Source organism: Mobula birostris, chromosome 7 (genome assembly GCF_030028105.1).
Source record: "Mobula birostris isolate sMobBir1 chromosome 7, sMobBir1.hap1, whole genome shotgun sequence".
In the NCBI taxonomy this organism is placed as follows: domain Eukaryota; kingdom Metazoa; phylum Chordata; class Chondrichthyes; order Myliobatiformes; family Myliobatidae; genus Mobula; species Mobula birostris.
In genome coordinates, this window is record NC_092376.1 from 87,255,022 (window position 1) to 87,277,792 (window position 22,771).

Here is a 22,771-nt window from a genome sequence, read left to right on the forward strand (position 1 = left end):
GAAGCTGCGTGGCATTAATAAGTACATGCCCAGAGGAAAATGTTTGAGATTAAAGCTACTTCATTTGAGTATACCAGGCAATGGTGCAATTCGATCAATGTTTTATTTGGGGAAGGTACATAATGGGTAGAACCAGAGACAAGGAGCCAAGAAGTTTTAGGATATATTTATGAAGTTTAATGTAAGAGATTTAGTGCAGAAGTAAAAAGAAACTGTGGTTTGTGCATCAGTGGGTCCCACTGTGAAATTCGTGATTGAGAATGTTCAATGAGACAGGCTTTGCTGAGCAATATTTGTCAATATGAATGGCTCTTCCAACAAGGGCAAATCTGCTAATTGTGAATCGTCAAAGGTCTGTGGATCGTTCATGCCTCTCCACTGTTAGATTCCTGAAAATGCTATATTAAATTTAACATGGCTTTTAGGACATGGCTTAATGTTTAATTTAATTTTCCCATAATCTGGTGGGGGGGGGCGTAGGGCGGTGGTTGTGAAAGAAAAGCCTTACTCATGAAATAGCTGGGAACAACTTCAGTATGTGTGTGAGCCACACCCCAAGCTTAGAAAGCTGTCAAAGCTGTCGAAAACATGGATGTTTAAAATGCATCACAAGATTTGTTTTGATAAATTCAGGCAGGATGGAGGTCAAGCAGATGTCGACCAGACCATGTAGAATGAGCCAGGAACAAGGATGGACTGAGCAATGGGGATGGGGCAACTTGCCAAGATTTGTGCAACAGTAATCTGCTGAGAGAAGTGGACGGTGAACTGTGAAGAGGGTGTGGACCTGGCAGCAAAGATGGGTGCAAATATGGTTAATGTAGATTGCACAGGGTGTCATTGATATAGTGGCTGAGTTGTAGTGTACAACTCTCTATATTCAAAAAATGATTAATATAGATTTAATGTAATTACTAATATAATTAATAACATATTAATTAAAAATAAAAATTATAGGATATATTAAAAGTAATTTCATAAAAATTCTGAGCACTTGAAATTAAAAGCTTTTTATTATTAAAAGCATAAATTAAAGCAATTATTTTAACGAAAATTTGCCATGTCCACCACAGCCAGTTCTCTTCTGAATGGAAATGTTTCTGCTCTATGAATGGAAATAGTATGTCTGCGCTCTTTCTAACCTAGACAAGTTGCTCGAATTGGAGTCCAGCATTAGAACATTGTCTGAGGTTAGCTGATGAGCAGTTGTACGATGTTCAGGCCTTTCATATCCTGGTGTCCACCCCTCACCTGGCCAAATGCAAGGTGTCGGGACTGGAGGCGAGGGTGGAGCTGGTTCTGCTCTGTACCACTTTACTCCACTCTTCTTGGCCACGTCATCAGGCTGCTCCTGACCTAGTGTCTGCAAGCTTCACCATGACTTGCCTCTGTGTGATAGACTGAGACAGACACTATGGGCTACTCCAGCTGATCCCGGCTTCGGGTTAACGGACTCAATTTTGTTCTGAATGCTTTATTGCTTGTATGATTGGATTTGATTTGATTTTATTCTCTCTGCACATTGGGTGTTGGTCTTTTTTAAATTGAGATCTTTCTGGTTTCTTGTTTTGTGACTGCCTGTAAGTGGATGAATCTCAAGGTTGTATAATTTATACATTGATAACAAATGCACTTTGAAATGTCAACATTGCTGACACATGTAGGGAGGGGAATTGCAGCAGGCACACAGAGAACTATTGTTCCTCTTCACTGTTGTAGCGTGGATGAAATCACCAGAGAGACAGAGTCACTGGTAGATACAAAGCAGCTTCCTTATTTGACACAACAAAGTACAACAGGCATCTTACGGACGGAGACTCTTTCCGCAGAAAGGTCTGCTAGCTCAATGTGGGCTCGATATTTATATGCTAACCACAAAGGCAATCGCTACTTAAAAAGTTACAGACAATGCATAGAGAATGCTTCCTATTGAAGCTACATACAAAATATCACACCATCCTTTCCTTCCGACACCAACATGTCTGGGTTGGTATAGCACATAGAACATAGAATAGTACAGCACAGTACAGGCCCTTCGGCCCAAAATGTTGTGCCGACCCTCAAACCCTGCCTCCCATATAAGCCTCCACCTTAAATTCCTCCATATACCTGTCTAGTAGTCTCCACAGCCTTTAGGAATGTAAGTTAAGCCTACGATACAGTTAATTAGCATTTCCCATGCTAACATAGAAGGCAATTAATATTTATAATGTATAGGTAATACTGTCTTCGAAACTACAGCATCAGATCAAACTAAGGGGCCAGAAGCATCTGGTATTCACACCTTTTTAGGAAGCGTTTTGTTGTGGACTCAATGCACAGTACTTTGTCAAATAGAAGTCTGGTGGCCAAAGTCATTTAAGTGTAAACAAATCATCTACCCAAAAAAACTCACTCTAACACTCACTATTAACTATCACCAGTTGGTCTCTCTTGACCAGAAAGTAAATCATTATAAGTATAGAATCTCATTATTTACATTTGTGAATAGCTTCTGGAAATTTCATTAAAAAAGTCAAATCTTTATTTCTCACTTCATGCTCTGCTTTGTTGCCTTAATTTTTTCTCCCCCAATTTGCCATTGAATCCACTGACACTGACACCCTCCCTCAATGTCTTTGCTCTGTGTAATCTCATGTGATAGGATCAGAACTGCCTGGCTGATTATTCACCAGGTGTCAGATCCCAGTTTGCTGCTCTTATACAAGCCCAAACATGCAGACAGATATCCAGGAGGCAGTTCTGAGTAAGTTAAGATAGATTGTTGAAGGGAAAAAACTTGAAGAAACTAACTGAGCACAATATTCCAGTGCAATAATTTTACTCTAAAATGAGCAGTGACCACAGAAAATGACCAATACAACCTGGTCCAACATAAAGGAACTTCTCATGTAGATGTAAGAAAGTTATTGCCCTGGATTTCAACATAGGAAGAAGGGCAAAGTTTTAATATAAACAAACAAGCAAGATTGCAGGAGTTTTCTTTTACCATCCCCTTCAACTATGCCTCCTCATCCCCAATCCTATTCTGGCCCACGCCATGAAGATCTGATCATTTCTAGGTTATTACTGCGAACAGTCGATGTATCTTCAGAAGAAACTTGTGAGATCAAGCCCTAATTTACGATTTGGGCAGATAATCTGCATTTGTTTCTCTATCCATCCTTGCACTACGACCCCTTGCTTGACCTTACTTCCTCTCTTGGTGCCAAGTGGTGTATGTGCAAACACTGCTTGTGCTCACATTTGATTGGCTTCTGATCTAAAGTACGTGGAGGCTGCCAAACATGTGGGAAATGATATTGCCAGTGAGATTAAAATACTACCAGGGTATTCTCTTTTCTTTAATAAAGTCACAGGTAATAACAAGTCCTCTGTCTGGCATTAGTAAGACCATAAGACATAAGAACAGAATTAGGCCATTGGCCCATCGAGTCTGCTCTGCCATTCAATCATGGCTGATCCTTTTCCCCTCCTCAGCCCCGCTCCCTGGCCTTCTCCCAGTAATCATTGATACCATGTCCAATCAAGAACCTATCAAGCCCTGCCTTAAATACACCCAATCGACCTGCATGTAAAATCTCCCATGATTATAATAACATTGCCCTTTTGACATGCCTTGTCTATTTATTTCCTGTTGTAATCTGTGATCCACATCCTGGCTACTGTTGGGAGGCCTGTATATAACTGCCAACAGAGTCTTTTTACCTTTGCAGTTTCTTAACTCAACATGCAAGGATTCAACATCTTCCAATCCTATGTCACATCTTTCTATTGATTTGATGCCATTCTTTACCATAGATCCACGCTACCTCTCTGCCTACCTTCCTATCCCTCCGATACAACGTGTAACCTTGGACATTCAGCTCCCAACTACAACCATCCTTCAGCCACGATTCAGTGATGGTCACAACGTCATACCTGGCAATCTGTAATGGTGCAACGTGATCATCCACCTTATTTTTTACACTCCATGCATTGAGATATAACACTCTGAGTACTGTATTTGCTACCCTTTTTGATCCTGCACCTCTGATACTCACCAAATTTTGTCCTATCATCTGCCTGCCCTTCCTGACAGTCTGACTGCACGCTATCTTTACTTTCTTACCATTTGCCCTATCCTGAATCCTTTCACTCTGGTTTCCTCTCCCCACCTGCCAAATTAGCTTAAACCCTCCCCAACAGCTCTAACAAACCTGCCCATGAGAATATTGGTCCCCCTCAGGTTCAGGTTCAACACGTCCCTTTTGTGCAGGTGATATCTCTCCCAGAAGAGATCCCAATGATCCAAGAACCTGAAGCCCTGTACCCTGCACCAGCTTCTCAGCCGTGCATTCATCTGCCACAGCATCCTGTTTCTACTCTCACTGGCACGTGGCACAGGCAGCAATCCAGAAGTTACTACTCTGGAGGTCCTGCTTCTCAGCTTTCTGCCTCGCTCTCTAAATTCTCTCTTCAGGACCTCTTTGGTTTTTCTTCCTCTGTCAATGGTACGAATATGTACCAAGATATATGGCTGCTCTCCATCTTCCTCCAAATGCTGTGGACATGATCTGAGACATCCCTGACCCGGGCACCTGGGAGGCAACATACCATCCGGGTGACCCGTTCATGTCCACAGAATCTCCTGTCTGTTCCTCTGACTATTGAGACCCCTATCACTACCGCTCCCCTCTTCTCCCTCTTTCCCTCCTGCACCACAACCTAGAAAGAGGACATTGCGTCAGCTCTCACACCAGTTCCATCATTTCCACTCTGCCACTACTTTCCCTGTAACTTATTTCCATTTACACACAAATTATTCTATATCAGCTGACTGTCAAAGACTGAAAAGGAATGAGTGCTCTGAGCTGAACCCGTTGACTGAGCCGACAATTCACTGGTTGTTATACTTTGGATTTAACTTCCTGTTATGACTTAATGCAAATATGTGACAGACTAGTGAAAAATGTTGTATCTGTAGTGTTCCTACCAACTGTCAGACGTTAACATAGTATGGCTAATGTCTGGTTATTAATTTAAACATAAATTCAAAATGAATGCTTTCTTTGCAGTGATATTAGGTTTAGTGTTGTCACAACCAGTTTATAGACTTCAGCAGCACCTGTGAAACCTCCTTTCTCCTGAGCTTTCTCTGTGCATGTTTTCATCCATTGCCGCACACCCCACCCTGAGTTAAAAGGAATGTTTCATTAATTGGCTGAAGCAGATGAGAATAGCCTGCAGCTCAACTAGAAGACTGCCACAGAGGCCACAGTGCTTTGGTGCTATTTTAACGAACTGTTTTCTTACTCCCGGCAACTCTACATCAGAGGCGAACTAATTGTGGGTTGAGTGCCTTGGCTTGCAAATCCTCGCAGGCTGACTGTTGGGAAGACTCAGCCTGTCAGTCCTGCTGTTCACAGCAAAGCTGTGAAAATAAACACTCAGCAATCAGAAGTGCTGATAACAAAATCCTCAAAACAACAAACAGACCCTTGGTCTATAAATAAAAGCAAGAATTTTCCCCACTTCCACTCTTGTGTTTTCCTCATTTCCAATTCCTAACAGCTCCAGCCTTGCAAGTATGAATATCCAAAGTGTTTTTTGATTTTCCCAGTATAGTCTGCGGCCTGATTTCTAATTAGTCGTCATTCATATCACATTTGAGAGTAATTTTTTTTAAAGTTGACATTTGCTGCTGTCTTTACAGTTATATTGTGAGTCTTCCTTTATCAACATGATGATGAACTCAACTTTAAATGCACTGATAACTCAGTATTCCAGTGACAGGGTCACTGAGTTACTTCGGGAACTGTGGCCAATAAGTTCCACCACATAAATAAAACTTTTATGTGCAACGTGATTGCAATTTACATAAAAACTCTGAACAGGACAGAGTTAGGTTGGGTTAGGTACATATCTTCCATGGAGCATTAGTTCCATACAGCATGGAACCCGGTCCTTTAACACAACGTATCGTACCCACTATACTGTCCACCGTTGGGAGCTATTCCTTTAACACAACGTATCGTACCCACTATACTGTCCACCGTTGGGAGCTATTCCTTTTACACAATGTATTGTACCCACTATGCTTCCCACCCTGCTAGTTTCCTCTCATCACTTTCCATGCATCACCCCTGCACACAGAGGCTGTCAGTGCCATGTGGCAATCAATGAGTGAGAGATGGCACTTGTCTGATTTTATCACATTGCGTAATACATAAATAACACTGGCATCAAACATAGCTCCTGTTCTTGAAGAGTATTAAAGAGTCTGAATGTACCTGGGACTCAGTAAAGTTGTTCTCCGTCACATTGTCTGAATAACAACAATTCCTGGTTCTCGTAACATTTCTCATTGACGATCAGCCTCAGCTCCTCCTTCACATGAACACCCTTATTCACTGAACTTCTGTCACCCTGCCATTTCATCTATCCCCACCATTTCCTCACCTCAGTTTTCTCTCCCCCACTCTATTTTCCCCCAACTCTCTCATCGTTGACCGATGTTCTCTTCACCTACTTGTCTGATTTTTACCCAGCCTTGATCTACTCCCCCCGCCCCAATTCTTTAATGGTTTTCGTCATGGTTTGATGTCACAAAAGTAGAGCCAGGAGCGATATGCCCCTGTAGAGGCAAGAACAAGGAACCAGTAGTGCCAGTAGTAACTCACATGGAATCTTGGCTATCAAAGGCATTAAAAATATTGGACCCTTGGCGCCTCCAACCAAGTACAAGAACGTAAGAGCAATACAGGAAATTGAAATATTTGGCTCTATACATCAGCTTTGTCCCTCCGCTTTATTCATAATACTCCTCGCATTAAAATAGACACATCTCAAATCATCGGTCTGAGTGCATCCTTTCTCTCTCATCTGCCTATCCTCCCTTTTACACTGTCTCCAAGCTTTCTCTATTTGTGAGCTAACCTCGCTTTCTTCCGTCACTTCAGTTCAGTTCCCACCCCCCAGCGATTCTAGTTTAAACTCTCCTCAATAGCCTTTGCAAACCTCCCAGCCAGGATATTGGTCCCCCAGGATTCAAGTGCAACCCGTCTGTTTCGTACAGGTCACACCTGCCCCAAAAAAGGTCCCAATGATCCAGAAACCTGAATCTCTGCCCCCTGCTCTAATCCCTCAGCCACATCTATAGAAATTTGCTAGGGTCTTTGGTGTCATACAAAATCACCTCAAACTCCAATTGAAAGATAGCTGCTAACATGTCTTCTGTATAACTGCAGTAATACGTTGTGCCTAGGATAGATCTTCAGAGATGTTGACATCCAGGAACTTGAAACTGCTGATTCCTTGATGAGGCCTGGTGTTTGTTCCCTCGACTTCCCCTTCCAGAAATCCCTTGGTCTTACTGATGTTGAGTGCAAGGTTGTTGTTGTTGCAACATCACTCAACCAGATGACCTGTCTGCACTGTCTGCCTCCTTGCCACCATTTGAGATTCTGGCAACAGCTTTTGTGTCATTGGCACATTTATAGATGGCATTTGAGCTGTGCCTAGCCACACAGAGATGAGTTTAGAGAGAGCAGGGTAAGTATGCATCCATGAGATGTGCCACACTCAATCCACTTATTGGTTTTGTGTTTTTGCACATACAAGATTGTTTCTTCATCTTTTATTGATCTGGCTGGTAGGATACATTTAATTTTTGTGATATGTACTGTATCACAGCCGATTCCTACAGGCAGATATATGATTCTGATACTTAGTCTGTCCTTCAACTCAATAAACTTCTGCCTTTGTTTCTTTTTTGTACTAGTCTTTTTATTCTTTCTTTTCCATCTTCTCAGTACATTCTTTTACTCAAACTCAAACTCCATCTTGCTGATCTAAGCTTTCAGCAGGTGTTGGTAGGCTGATTTCCAAATAAGCTAAATTAACTAACCAGCCCTCCATTTTCCAACAAGTGCATATACTGGCCATTTTTAAGCTGTTTAAAGAAATTATTGACAACCTCATTTGCATCTTGCCTTAGGCTTTGAGGTCCATTTCTGCCAATGTGTCTTATTTTAAGAAGTTCAGCACTTGAACATTTGTACAATATAGACTTTTGCATGCCACTCTATATACAATCTCTCTTTAACTAAATAATATGAGCAGCGTTCTCTCCCATGCACTGAGCATCGCCTCCTCTCCCATGCACTGAGCATTGCGCCCTCTCCCATGCACTGAGCATTGCACCCTCTCCCATGCACTGAGCATCGCCTCCTCTCCCATGCACCGAGCATTGCACCCTCTCCCATGCACTGAGCATCGCCTCCTCTCCCATGCACTGAGCATCGCCTCCTCTCCCATGCACTGAGCATTGCGCCCTCTCCCATGCACTGAGCATTGCACCCTCTCCCATGCACTGAGCATCGCCTCCTCTCCCATGCACTGAGCATTGCACCCTCTCCCATGCACTGAGCATCGCCTCCTCTCCCATGCACTGAGCATTGCACCCTCTCCCATGCACTGAGCATTGCACCCTCTCCCATGCACTGAGCATCGCCTCCTCTCCCATGCACTGAGCATCGCACCCTCTCCCATGCACTGAGCATTGCACCCTCTCCCATGCACTGAGCATCGCCTCCTCTCTCATGCACGGAGCATCGCCTCCTCTCCCATGCACTGAGCATCGCCTCCTCTCCCATGCACTGAGCATTGCGTTCTCTCCCATGCACTGAGCATCGCCTCCTCTCCCATGCATTGAGAATTGCGTCCTCTTCCCATACACGGAGCATTGCGTCCTCTCCCATGCACGGAGCATTGTGTCCTCTCCCATGCACAGAGCATCGCCTCCTCTCCCATGCATTGAGAATTGCGTCCTCTTCCCATGCACAGAGCATTGTGTCCTCTCCCATGCACTGAGCATCGCCTCCTCTCCTGTGCATTGAGAATTGCATCCTCTTCCCATGCACTGAGCATTGCATCCTCTTTCCATGCACAGAGCATTGCGTCCTCTCCCATGTATTGAGAATTGAGTCCTCTTCATATGCACAGAGCATTGCGTCCTCTTCCCATGCACAGAGCATTGCGTCCTCTCCCATGCATTGAGAATTGCATCCTCTTCCCATGCACATAGCATTGCATCCTCTTCCCATGCATAGAGCATTGTGTCCTCTCCCATACGCGGAGCATTGCGTCTTCTCCCATGCACGGAGCATCACCTCCTCTCCCATGCATTGAGAATTGTGTCCTCTTCCCATGCACAGAGCATTGCGTCCTCTCCCATGCATTGAGAATTGCGTCCTCACCCATGCACTGAGCATTGCGTCCTCTCCCATACACGCATTGCATCCTCTCCCATGCACCGAGCATTGCGTCCTCTTCCCATGCACAGAGCATTGCGTCCTCTTCCCATGCATTGAGAATTGTGTCCTCTCCCATGCATTGAGAATTGCGTCCTCTCCCATGCATTGAGAATTGCGTCCTCTCCTATACACTGAGCATTGCCTCCTCTCCCATGCACTGAGCATTGCATCCTCTCCCAGGCCTAACAGCACACAGCTGTTTTTTGTAATGGCATGTCTTGACTATGAATGGAATACTCGGCATATGGTCGCAAATGAAATAAAGGACTAATATGCTGGAATATTCATTTCCAACTTTTGATCCAGAGGGTCATTTATGTATTTACTGGAGCAACAGCAGGCCTGACATCTTGCGTTTGTGCTTAGCTTCATTTATAGGACAATAAATTACAGTAAGTGAAATGCATTCCTTGCAAATAGCTTGGGGAAAAAATAATGACATTTATATAGTCATATAGCTCACAATCTCAGGAAAGTCCAAACTACTTTACAGCCAATTATACTTCTGAATTGTAGCCACTGTTCTAATGCAGAAACCTATTTTCTTAAGGTCAAAGCTGCGACTTAAATTGCTTAGGGACTAAAAAATAGCTTAATTTTTCAATAAAATACTGAAAAGATATGAACAATTTGATGTCCAGGATAATGGAACTACGATCAGGATTTTCCTACTTGTCCATTATTCCCATTTTTCGAATCTGTCCTCAACAATTTCATGAGACTTCAGAAGCGAAGCTTTATTATCAACAATTATTTATAATTATGTAGCATCTTTAATAAGGTAAAACATCCTAGATATCACCAGAGGAATCTTATTAAACAAAATTTGACGGCAGGTTACAAGACAGGATATCACACACTTGGTGAAGATGGTTTATTTCAAGGAACTTTGTAAAGATTGAATGTGAAGAGATATGGGGACAGTGGTCTAGAGCCTCGGCCTGTGACAACTCAGGACACAGTTATCAATTATGAAATGATTACATGAAAGCATGATCAAAATTTCACAAATAAACAGAAAATCACAAATAAATAAATAAACACAAATGTTTCTGGTGCAGTATTGAAGAAAATTCAGATTTGGATGGGCAAGGTTTGAAACCAAAGATGAACATTTTGTTCAACGTGCATTTATCAAAGTATGTATACATAGAAACATAGAAACATAGAAAATAGGTGCAGGAGTAGGCCATTCGGCCCTTCGAGCCTGCACCGCCATTTATTATGATCATGGTTGATTATCCAACTCAGAACCCTGCCCCAGCCTTCCCTCCATACCCCCTGATCCCCGTAGCCGCAAGGGCCATATCTAACTCCCTCTTAAATATAGCCAATGAACTGGCCTCAACTGTTTCCTGTGGCAGAGAATTCCACAGATTCACCACTCTCTGTGTGAAGAAGTTTTTCCTAATCTCGGTCCTAAAAGGCTTCCCCTTTATCCTCAAACTGTGACCCCTTGTTCTAGAATTCCCCAACATCGGGAACAATCTTCCTGCATCTAGCCTGTCCAATCTCTTTAGGATTTTATACGGTTCAATCAGATCCCCCCTCAATCTTCTAAATTCCAACGGGTATAAGCCCAGTTCATCCAGTCTTTCTTCATATGAAAGTCCTGCCATCCCAGGAATCAATCTGGTGAACCTTCTTTGTACTCCCTCTATGGCAAGGATGTCTTTCCTCAGATTAGGGGACCAAAACTGCACACAATACTCCAGGTGTGGTCTCACCAAGGCATTGTACTATATACATTCTTGCGATTCATCTTCTTGCAGACAGCCTCAAAACAAACACATAAGAATCCATAAAAAACCCACACCACAAAGATCATGAAATATCCAATGTTGAAAAAAGCAAACCATGCAAGCAATAACAAAAATAAACAAATAATATACAGAACATGAACTGCAGAGCCTTCAAAAGTGAATGTACAGACATGGGGCCCATTTGATACTAAGGTGACTAAAGCCTAACGGTGCAGTGAACAGAACCTTTGGCCTCGATGCCTTCATCTGGCTTGGTGTTAAATTGGCGAAACATCGTTCATTTTTCACTCTTGGACCCGGGACCCACTGCTTCATTCCAGCCCTAAGTTTCAACCCTACAATGATCCCCATGGCCACACCTGCATTCTCGTAAGTCCAGTTTGCCGAATCCTTCAGGATACCGCAGAAAACATGAAGTTGTACAGACTGTTCTAAAGCACAGCTCCCAAAGGCAAATTAAAGGCTGCTATTTGCAATGATCATAGTCTAGACAAAACATGTTTCATTGAATAACTACCTCAGGAAAAATATGGAATGGGATTAGGGGTGAGTCAGGGCATTATAGATCTGTCCAGGTCATCCTCGATAAAGAGGATTGAACACAAAAGGCCAATCAGGTAATTGCGTTGGAACACATTTGAAACTGGACGAATTGGAACACATTTGAAACTGGATGAACTGAGACAAAGAGAACATTAATATGGAGGCAGAATTAGGCAGAGTATCAGAAGCGGATCTTGGTTTTATGTGGATTAGCAAAGTTAAAAGTGGTAGCTATCCAGTGCTCGTTTCTGCGACGCTGTTATGTTATGCACAACCATGAGGCATACGTCCGTTGTTGCCTGGTGGTTGTTCAAAAGGGAGAAGCTTATTTAACAAAGTGTCAAGTTCCACTCCATGCTTTGAAATGTGCAAAAGTTCAATTGAAACAGGATAGAAATTTTATTCATTTACAGGCAAATGATAAAGTTAATTGTAAACAGGGTGCTATAACAGGTTTATTATCAACAACTCAGATATGGCAAAAGTTATCATTATCACCTAACTCCAACAGGTAAATGATACTGCAGTTATGACTATGTTGTCTGGAAATGCCAAAGGTTAAAGCAATCAAGCCATTGAGCTGGTTGTTGAACACCCAACATAAATCCAACTCGGTGTGCAACCCGTGAAATCGGGAAATGTGTGTGTCAGCGTACCATGTTGCTTCATAGTTCTTCATCTTGATTGAGTGAATTAAGAGAGAAATAATGATTGATTAAAATAATTCAACTTATGCCTTGATTGAGTATTTCAAACTCCTGCCTACAACTGGCAAACAGCTGTCAGGACTGGAAGTATGGGAGTGTGGTTGGGAAAAGAAGGCTGTGGAACACAAGTGCACCCGCCCTCAGTAAGAGGTAATTGTTGCTCAGAACCTCCCCCCACCCCGCCCAATCAGTAGTAATAGTTGTCTCAGTAAACCTCAATCAGTGCTAATTGTTGTCTCAGTAAACATCACCCCAATCAGTGATAATTGCTGTCTCAGTAAACCCCAATCAGTGGTAATTGTTGTCTCAGTAAACCCCAATCAGTGGTAATTGTTGTCTCAGTAACCACCAATCAGAGATAATTGCTGTCTTGGTAACCCCCCCACAAACTGTGGTAATTGTTGTCTCAGTAACACCCAATCAGTGGTAAATGCTCTCTCAGCAACAACCCCCCCAATCAGGGGTAATTGTTGTCTCAGTAACACCCCCCCCAATCAGTGTTAATTGTTGTCTCAGTAACACCCCCCAATCAGTGTTAATTGTTGTCTCAGTAACACCCCCCCAATCAGTGTTAATTGTTTCTCATTAATCCCCCAATCAGTGGTAATTGTTGTCTCAGTAAACCCCCACCCCGAATCAGTGGCAATCGTTGCCTCATTAACCCCAATTAGTGCTTATTGTCATCTCAGTACCCCCAATCAGTGGTAATTGTTGTCTCTGTACCCCCAATCAGTGGTAATTGTTGTCTGGATAACCCACCCAAATCAGTGATAATTGTTGTCTCAGTAAACACCCCAATCAGTGGTAATTATTGTCTCAGTAATCCCCCAAATCAGTGGTAATTATTATCTCAGTAACCCCCCCCCACCCAATCAGTGATAATCGTTGCCTCAGTAACCCCAATCAGTTGTAATTGTTGTCTCAGTAACCCCTCCAATCAGTGGTAACCGTTGTCTCAGTAACACCCCAATTAGTGGTTATTGTTGTCTCAGTACCCCCCAATCAGTGGTAATTGTTGTCTCAATAACTCCCCCAATCAGTGGTTATTGTTGTCTCAGTAACACCCCCCCAATCAGTGGTAATTACTGTCTCAGTAACATCCCCCCATCAGTGGTAATTATTGTCTCAGTAACAACCCCCCCCCATCAGTGGTCATCGTTGTCTAAGTAACCCCAATCAGTGGTCATAGTTGTCTCAGTAACACCCCCAAGCAGTGGTAATTGCTGTCTCAGTAAACCCCAATCAGTGGTAGTTGTTCTCTCAGTAACCTACCCCAATCAGTGATAATTGTTGTCTCAGTAACCCCCCAAAATCAGTGGTGATCGTTGTCAAAGTAACCCCCCAATCAGTGGTAATAGTTGTCTCAGCAACCACCCAATCAGTGGTAATTGTTGTCTCAGCAACCACCCAATCAGTGGTAATTTTTGTCTCAGTAACTCCCCCACCAATCAGTGGTAATTGCTCTCTCAGTAGCAACCCCCCCAATCAGTGGTAATTATTGTATCAGTACACACCTCAATCAGTGTTAATTGTTGTCTCAGTAACACCCCCCCCCCAATCAGTGGTAATTGTTGTTTCAGTAACCCCCCCCCCACCAATCAGTGGTAATTGTTGTCTCTGTAAACGCCCCTCCCCATCAGTGGTAATCGTTGCCTCATTAACACCAATCAGTGGCAGTTGTTGTCTCAGTACCCCCAATCAGTGGCAATTTTTGTCCCTGTACACCCCAATCAGTGGTAATTGTTGTCTGAATAATCCCCCCAATCAGTGGTAATTATTGTCTCAGTAAACCCCCCCCCAATCAGTGGTAATTGTTGTCTCAGTAATCCACCCCAATCAATGGTAATTTTTGTCTCAGTACCCCCCCCAATCAGTGTTAATCGTTGCCTCAGTAACCCCACAGTGGTAATAGTTGTCTCAGTAAACCCCCCAATCAGTGGTAGCTGTAGTCTCAGTAACCCCCAATCAGTGGTAATTGCTGTCTCAGTAACCCCAAATCAATGGTAATTGTTGTCTCTGTACCCCCCAACCAGTGCTAATTGAAGTCTCAGTAACCCCAATCAGTGGTAATTATTGTCTCAGTAACCCATCCCAATCAGTGGTAATTGTAGTCTCAGTAACCCCACCACAATCAGTGCTTATTGTTGTCTCAGCTCCCCCCCAGTTACGATTAATTGCTGTCTCAGTACCCGAATCAGTGGTAATTGTCTCAGTAACCCCACCCCCAGTCAGTGGTAATTGTTGTCTCAGTACCCCCCCAATCAGTCGTAATTATTGTCTTCGTAACACCCCAATCAGTGGTAATTGTTGTCTTAGTAACCCCCCCAATCAGTGGAAATTGTTGTCTCAGTTACCCCCACCAATCAGTCGTAATTATTGTCTTCGTAACACCCCAATCAGTGGTAATTGTTGACTCAGTAACTCCCCAATCAGTGGTAATTGTCTCAGTATCCACCCAATCAGTGTTAATTTTTGAATCAGTAACTCCCCGCCAATCAGTGGAATTGTTGTCTCAGTACCCCCCCCCCCCCCAATCAGTAGTAATTGTTGTCTCAGTAACACGCCAATCAGTGCTAATTATTGTCTCAGTAACACCCCATTCAGTGGTAATTGTTGTTTCAGTAAACACCCCCCCCATCTGTGGTAATTGTTGTCTCAGTAACACCCCAATCAGTGGTAATTGTAGTCTCAGTAACCCCACCACAATCAGTGCTTATTGTTGTCTCAGTTCCCCCCCAGTTACGATTAATTGCTGTCTCAGTACCCGAATCAGTGGTAATTGTCTCAGTAACCCCACCCCCAGTCAGTGGTAATTGTTGTCTCAGTACCCCCCCCCAATCAGTCGTAATTGTTGTCTTCGTAACACCCCAATCAGTGGTAATTGTTGTCTCAGTAACCCCCCCAATCAGTGGTAGTTGTTGTCTCAGTAACCACACCCTCCACTCAGTGTTAATTTTTGTCTCAGTAACCATCCCTCCCGAATCAGTGGTAATTGTTGTCTCAGTAACACCTCACAATCAGTAGTAATTGTTGTCTTAGTAACCCCCTCAATCAGTGTTAACATTTGTGTCAGTACCCCCCGCCAATCAGTGGTAATTGTTGTCTCAGTAACACACCAATAAGAGGTAATTGTTGTCTCAGTACAACCTCCCACCCAGTCAGTGCGAATTGTTATCTCAGTAACCCCCCAATCATTGGTAATTGTTGTCTCAGTAACCCCCTCAAAATCAGCGTTTATTGTTGACTCAGTAACACCCCCCCCATCTGTGGTAATTGTTGTCTCAGTATCCCCCCACGCAGTGGTAATTGCTGTCTCAGTAACCCCCAGCCAATCAGTGGTAATTGTTGTCTCAGTAAACGCCCCAATCAGTGGTAATTATTGTCTCAGTAACCCCCCCCAATCAGTGGTAATTATTGTCTCAGTAATACCCCCCCCCCAATCAGTGGTCATCATTGTCTCAGTAACTCCAATCAGTGGTAATAGTTGTCTCAGTAATCCCCCAATCAGTGGTAATTATTGTCTCAGTAATACCCCCCCCCCAATCAGTGGTCATCGTTGTCTAAGTAACTCCAATCAGTGGTAATAGTTGTCTCAATAACCCCCAGAATCAGTGGGAATTGTTGTCTCTGTAACCCACCCCCAATCTGTGGTAATTATCTCACTACCCCCCGCAATCAGAGGTAACTTATCTCAGTAATGCCCCAATCAGTGGCAATTGTTGTCTCAGTAAACACCTCCCCCCAATCAGTGGTAATTGTTGACTCAGTAATGCCCCAATCAGTGGTAATTGTAGTCTCAGTAAACACCTCCCCCCAATCAGTGGTAATTGTTGACTCAGTAACACCCAATCAGTGTTAATTTTTGAATCAGTAACTCCCCCAATCAGGGGTAATTGTTGTCTCAGTAACACCCCCCCCAATCAGTGTTAATTGTTGTCTCAGTAACACCCCCCAATCAGTGGTAATTGTTGTCTCAGTAAACGCCCCAATCAGTGGTAATTATTGTCTCAGTAACCCCCCCAATCAGTGGTAATTATTGTCTCAGTAATACCCCCCCCCCCAATCAGTGGTCATCATTGTCTCAGTAACTCCAATCAGTGGTAATAGTTGTCTCAGTAATCCCCCAATCAGTGGTAATTATTGTCTCAGTAATACCCCCCCCAATCAGTGGTCATCGTTGTCTAAGTAACTCCAATCAGTGGTAATAGTTGTCTCAATAACCCCCAGAATCAGTGGTAATTGTTGTCTCTGTAACCCACCCCCAATCTGTGGTAATTATCTCACTACCCCCCGCAATCAGAGGTAACTTATCTCAGTAATGCCCCAATCAGTAATCAGTGGCAATTGTTGTCTCAGTAAACACCTCCCCCCAATCAGTGGTAATTGTTGACTCAGTAATGCCCCAATCAGTGGTAATTGTAGTCTCAGTAAACACCTCCCCCCAATCAGTGGTAATTGTTGACTCAGTAACACCCAATCAGTGTTAATTTTTGAATCAGTAACTCCCCCAATCAGGGGTAATTGTTGTCTCAGTAACACCCCCCCCAATCAGTGTTAACTGTTGTCTCAGTAACACCCCCCAATCAGTGTTAATTGTTGTCTGGATAACCCACCCAAATCAGTGATAATTGTTGTCTCAGTAAACACCCCAATCAGTGGTAATTATTGTCTCAGTAATCCCCCAAATCAGTGGCAATTATTATCTCAGTAACCCCCCCCCACCCAATCAGTGGTAATCGTTGCCTCAGTAAACCCAATCAGTGGTAATTGTTGCCTCAGTAACCCACAATCAGGGGTCATTGTTGTCCCAGTACCCACCCCCCCTGCATCAGTGGAATCAGTGGTAATTGTTGTCTCAATACACCCCCCCCAATCAGTGGTAATAGTTGTCTCAGTAACCCACCCCTATCAATGGTAACTGTTGTCTCGGTAACCCCCAATCAGTGGTAATTGTTGTCTCAGTAACCCCCCACCCCCCACAATCAGAGTAATTGTTGTCTCAGTGACCCCCAATCAGAGGTAACTGTTGTCTCAATAACTCCCCCAATCAGTGGTTATTGTTGTCTCAGTAACACCCCCCCAATCAGTGGTATTACTGTCTCAGTAACATCCCCCCATCAGTGGTAATTATTGTCTCAGTAACAACCCCCCCCCCCAATCAGTGGTCATCGTTGTCTAAGTAACCCCAATCAGTGGTCATAGTTGTCTCAGTAACACCTCCAAGCAGTGGTAATTGCTGTCTCAGTAAACCCCAATCAGTGGCAGTTGTTCTCTCAGTAACCTACCCCAATCAGTGGTAATTGTTGTTTCAGTAACCCCCCCACCAATCAGTGGTAATTGTTGTCTCAGTAAATGCCCCTCCCCATCAGTGGTAATCGTTGCCTCATTAACACCAATCAGTGGCAGTTGTTGTCTCAGTACCCCCAATCAGTGGCAATTTTTGTCCCTGTACACCCCAATCAGTGGTAATTGTTGTCTGAATAATCCCCCCAATCAGTGGTAATTATTGTCTCAGTAAATCCCCCACCCAATCAGTGGTAATCTTTGCCTCAGTAACCCCAATTAGTGGCAATCATTGTCTCAGTAACCTCATCAGTGGTAATTGTTGTCTCAGTAACCCACAATCAGGGGTAATTGTTGTCTCAGTACCTCCCCGCCGCCACATCAGTGGTAATTGTTGTCTCAGTACACCCCCCCCAATCAGTGGTAATTGTTGTCTCAGTAATCCACCCCAATCAATGGTAATTTTTGTCTCAGTAACCATCCCTCCCGAATCAGTGGTAATTGTTGTCTCAGTAACACCCCACAATCAGTAGTAATTGTTGTCTTAGTAACCCCCTCAATCAGTGTTAACTTTTGTCTCAGTACCCCCCGCCAATCAGCGGTAATTGTTGTCTCAGTACAACCCCCCACCCAGTCAGTGTGAATTGTTATCTCAGTAACCCCCCAATCATTGGTAATTGTTGTCTCAGTAACCCCCTCAAAATCAGCGTTTATTGTTGACTCAGTAACACCCCCCCCATCTGTGGTAATTGTTGTCTCAGTATCCCCCCACGCAGTGGTAATTGTAGTCTCAGTAACCCCACCACAATCAGTGCTTATTGTTGTCTCAGTTCCCCCCCAGTTACGATTAATTGCTGTCTCAGTACCCGAATCAGTGGTAATTGTCTCAGTAACCCCACCCCCAGTCAGTGGTAATTGTTGTCTCAGTACCCCCCCCAATCAGTCGTAATTGTTGTCTTCGTAACAACCCAATCAGTGGTAGTTGTTGTCTCAGTAACCACACCCTCCACTCAGTGTTAATTTTTGTCTCAGTAACCATCTCTCCCGAATCAGTGGTAATTGTTGTCTCAGTAACACCTCACAATCAGTAGTAATTGTTGTCTTAGTAACCCCCTCAATCAGTGTTAACTTTTGTCTCAGTACCCCCCGCCAATCAGCGGTAATTGTTGTCTCAGTACAACCCCCCACCCAGTCAGTGCGAATTGTTATCTCAGTAACCCCCTAATCATTGGTAATTGTTGTCTCAGTAACCCCTCAAAATCAGCGTTTATTGTTGACTCAGTAACACCCCCCCCATCTGTGGTAATTGTTGTCTCAGTATCCCCCCACGCAGTGGTAATTGCTGTCTCAGTAACCCCCAGCCAATCAGTGGTAATTGTTGTCTCAGTAAACGCCCCAATCAGTGGTAATTATTGTCTCAGTAATACCACCCCTCCCCAATCAGTGGTCATCATTGTCTCAGTAACTCCAATCAGTGGTAATAGTTGTCTCAGTAATCCCCCCAATCAGTGGTAATTATTGTCTCAGTAATACCCCCCCCCAATCAGTGGTCATCGTTGTCTAAGTAACTCCAATCAGTAGTAATAGTTGTCTCAATAACCCCCACAATCAGTGGTAATTGTTGTCTCTGTAACCCACCCCCAATCTGTGGTAATTGTCTCAGTACCCCCCGCAATCAGAGGTAACTGTTATCTCAGTAATGCCCCAATCAGTGGCAATTGTTGTCTCAGTAAACACCTCCCCCCAATCAGTGGTAATTGTTGACTCAGTAATGCCCCAATCAGTGGTAATTGTAGTCTCAGTAAACACCTCCCCCCAATCAGTGGTAATTGTTGACTCAGTAACACCCAATCAGTGTTAATTTTTGAATCAGTAACTCCCCCAATCAGTGGTAATTGTTGTCTCAGTAACCCCCCCCCCCCAATCAGTGGTAATTGTTGTCTCAGTAACCCCCGCAATCAGTGATAATTGTTGTCTCAGTATCCACCCAATCAGTAGTAATTGTCTCAGTAACACCTCTCCAATCAGAGGTAACTGTTGTCTCAGTAAGACCCCCACAATCACTAGTAATTGTTGTCACAATAACCCCCTAATCCGATGTAATTGTTGTCTCAGTACCCTACTATCTGTGGTAATTGTTGACTCAGTAACACCCCAATAAGTGGTAATTGTTGTCTCAGTAAACCCCAATCAGTTGTAATTGCTGTCTCAGTAACACTCCAATCAGTTGTAATTGATGTCTCAGTAACACTCCAATCAGTGCTAATTGTTGTCTCAGTAACCCCCCAATCAGTGGTAATTGTTGTCTTAATAGCACCCACTCCCCACCAATCAGTGGTAATTGTTGTCTTAGTAACACCCTATCAGTGGCAATAGTTGTCTCAGTAACCCTGAATCTGTGGTAATTGTCGTCTCAGTAACTCCCCCCCCAATCAGTAGGAATTATTGTCTCAGTAACCCCCTCAATCAGTGGTAATTGTTGTCTTAGTAATCCCCAATCAGTGGTAATCGTTGTCTCTGTATCCACCCAATCAGTGGTAATTGTTGTCTTAGTAGCACCCACTCCCCACCAATCAGTGGTAATTGTTGTCTTAGTAACACCCTATCAGTGGCAATAGTTGTCTCAGTAACCCTGAATCTGTGGTAATTGTCATCTCAGTAACTCCCCCCCCAATCAGTAGGAATTATTGTCTCAGTAACTCCCCCCCCAATCAGTAGGAATTATTGTCTTTGTAACCCCCCCAATCAGTAGGAATTGTTGTCTCAGTAACCCCCTCAATCAGTGGTAATTGTTGTCTTAGTAATCCCCAATCAGTGGTAATCGTTGTCTCAGTATCCACCCAATCAGTGGTAATTGTTGTCTCAGAACCCCCCCCCAATCAGTCGTAAGTGTGGTCTTCGTAATACCCCAATCAGTGGTAATTGTTGACTCAGTAACCCCAGAATCAGTGGTAATTTTTGTCCTAGTATATCCCCCCCCAAAGAGTGGAAATTGTTGTCTCAGTACTCCCCCCAATCAGTCGTAAGTGTGGTCTTCGTAATACCCCAATCAGTGGTAATTGTTGACTCAGTAACACCCCAATCAATGGTAATTGTTGACTCAGTAACCCCGGAATCAGTGGTAATTTCTGTCCTAGTACCCCCCCCCCCCAATCAGTGGTAATTGTTGTCTCAGTACTCCCCCCCAATCTGTGGTAATTTTTGTTTCAGTACCTTCCCCCCAAGTCTGTGTTAATTGTTGCCTTCGTTTGCAGCTGTGGGGAATTACATCGCTTAACCCTTCGGCAAGTATCCACAAGTGATTTACTTGCATTACAGACATATACGACAGGTTCTTAATGAAGCCAAGGCAGAATTTATTGAATCCCCAAATTACAGACGTCTTTCCGAGTTCCCCTAGATACCATTATTCAAATGAAAACCCTCAACCTTGCCAATGTTCCTTCCTCATTCAACTGCACCATGCATGCCAGCAATTACTACTCACTTCCACAACTACATTGTCACCTTCCTCCCTCAGAGACTGGCTGCCAACTAGGAGGATTCGAACTTGACCTGCCAACCGGTAGGATTCTTCTGACATTATAGCAAACATGAGCATTGACAACATCATGTTTTAAATCTTGTTCATGTCCTGGCTGCACCTTTAGCACTCTGGGCCTGCTTTAATCTGGAGATTTATCTTGAGTACAAAACTGTTGCCGATGCAGTGAGGCAAAGTGCTTTGTAGTTGGTGAGTTGAAGAGTAATTCCTTCACAAACGTACAGGGCGAATTCAGAACCTACCTCGGTCTGATCTTGTCCCTAATTGTCCACCTGCACCGCTGTTCGTTCTGCATCCTGTTATTGTTTCACCTTAATGCACTGTTGTAATGATTGAGCTGTATGCAAAAAATCCACTAGACGTTGGTACATGTGACAGTGATAAACTAATTTTCCAGTTTAATTTGATTTCCCATATTAGACCAGCAGACATTTCCTCTAACTACGAGATGAATTGAATCTATTCTTTTTGGGACCAGCCAAACCTTACTGATCATTCATAGTTTTCTGTTCAATTGCAGGACAAAGCTGAATTTTCATCTGCATATCTGCTCCATCACTAATCCACATTTGCATGGTTGCCTGATTTTACCTTCCCTCAGTTCATCATTTCTTGAAAGCCTCATTTGTTTGATGTCTTCATGTGACTGCTTCAATTTTCTGCTTGCCTCCAATATTCTTTCCTACAAACGTAGATAGTTATATGCTAAACCAAAGCTCAGTTGCCCTACCTTAACACACTCTGTCTTGTACACTGGTCATACAATAACCTTCTTAATGCTTCAGTTTATAAATCTGTTTTGTACATTTGCCTTTTGCACCAATCTCAGCTTCCTGCCCTCAATACTTTGAAATCTTTGAAATCGGTCCCGCGTCGGTGCGGGAGCAAGGAGTGCTCGAGGTCGATGGACGACTGGAGATCAGAGGATCCGAGGATCAGCTGTTGTAGGTAGGCCGAGGAAGATCGGGATTACCTAGGCATTACCTGAGGAGGAAGGTAAAACTGCGCAGGCGCGGGTGACGTCAGCGGCGAGCGCAGAGTTTAAAAAGAGGCCCACTTTCAGGTGCGGGCAGCGGAGTGCGCGGGAGCAGAGTGCTGGGCTTCGGCGTAAGGGGGTCTTCGGTGAGAGGTAATCAGTGAGCCTGAGTACGTGCTTGCTGAGGAGAAAAGGTAAGGTCGGTAGGTACTTTTTCATTTATTCTGATTAATCTGGGATCAGGTAATGGGGGAGATAGTTAGAGCAGTGGTGTGCTCCGTATGCAGTACGTGGGAGGTCAGGGTCAACACAGTTGTCCCTGATGACCACACCTGCAGAAGGTGCATCCAGCTGCAGCTCCTATCAGAGCGAGGTAGGGAATTGGAGCTGGAGTTGGATGAACTATGGATCACTCAGGAGGCAGAGACAGAGATAGGTAAGAGTTATCGGGAGGTAGTCACACCGAAAAGACGGTAGGTAGGTAACTGGGTGACTGCCAGGAGATGGAGGGGGAGTAGGCAGAGAGAGCAGAGCACCCCTGTGGCCATTCCCATCAACAATAAGTATACCGTTTTGGATACTGTTGGTGGGGATGACCTACCAGGAACATATTGCAGTGGTCCTGTCTCTGGCACTGAGGTTGGACCCTCGACACAGAA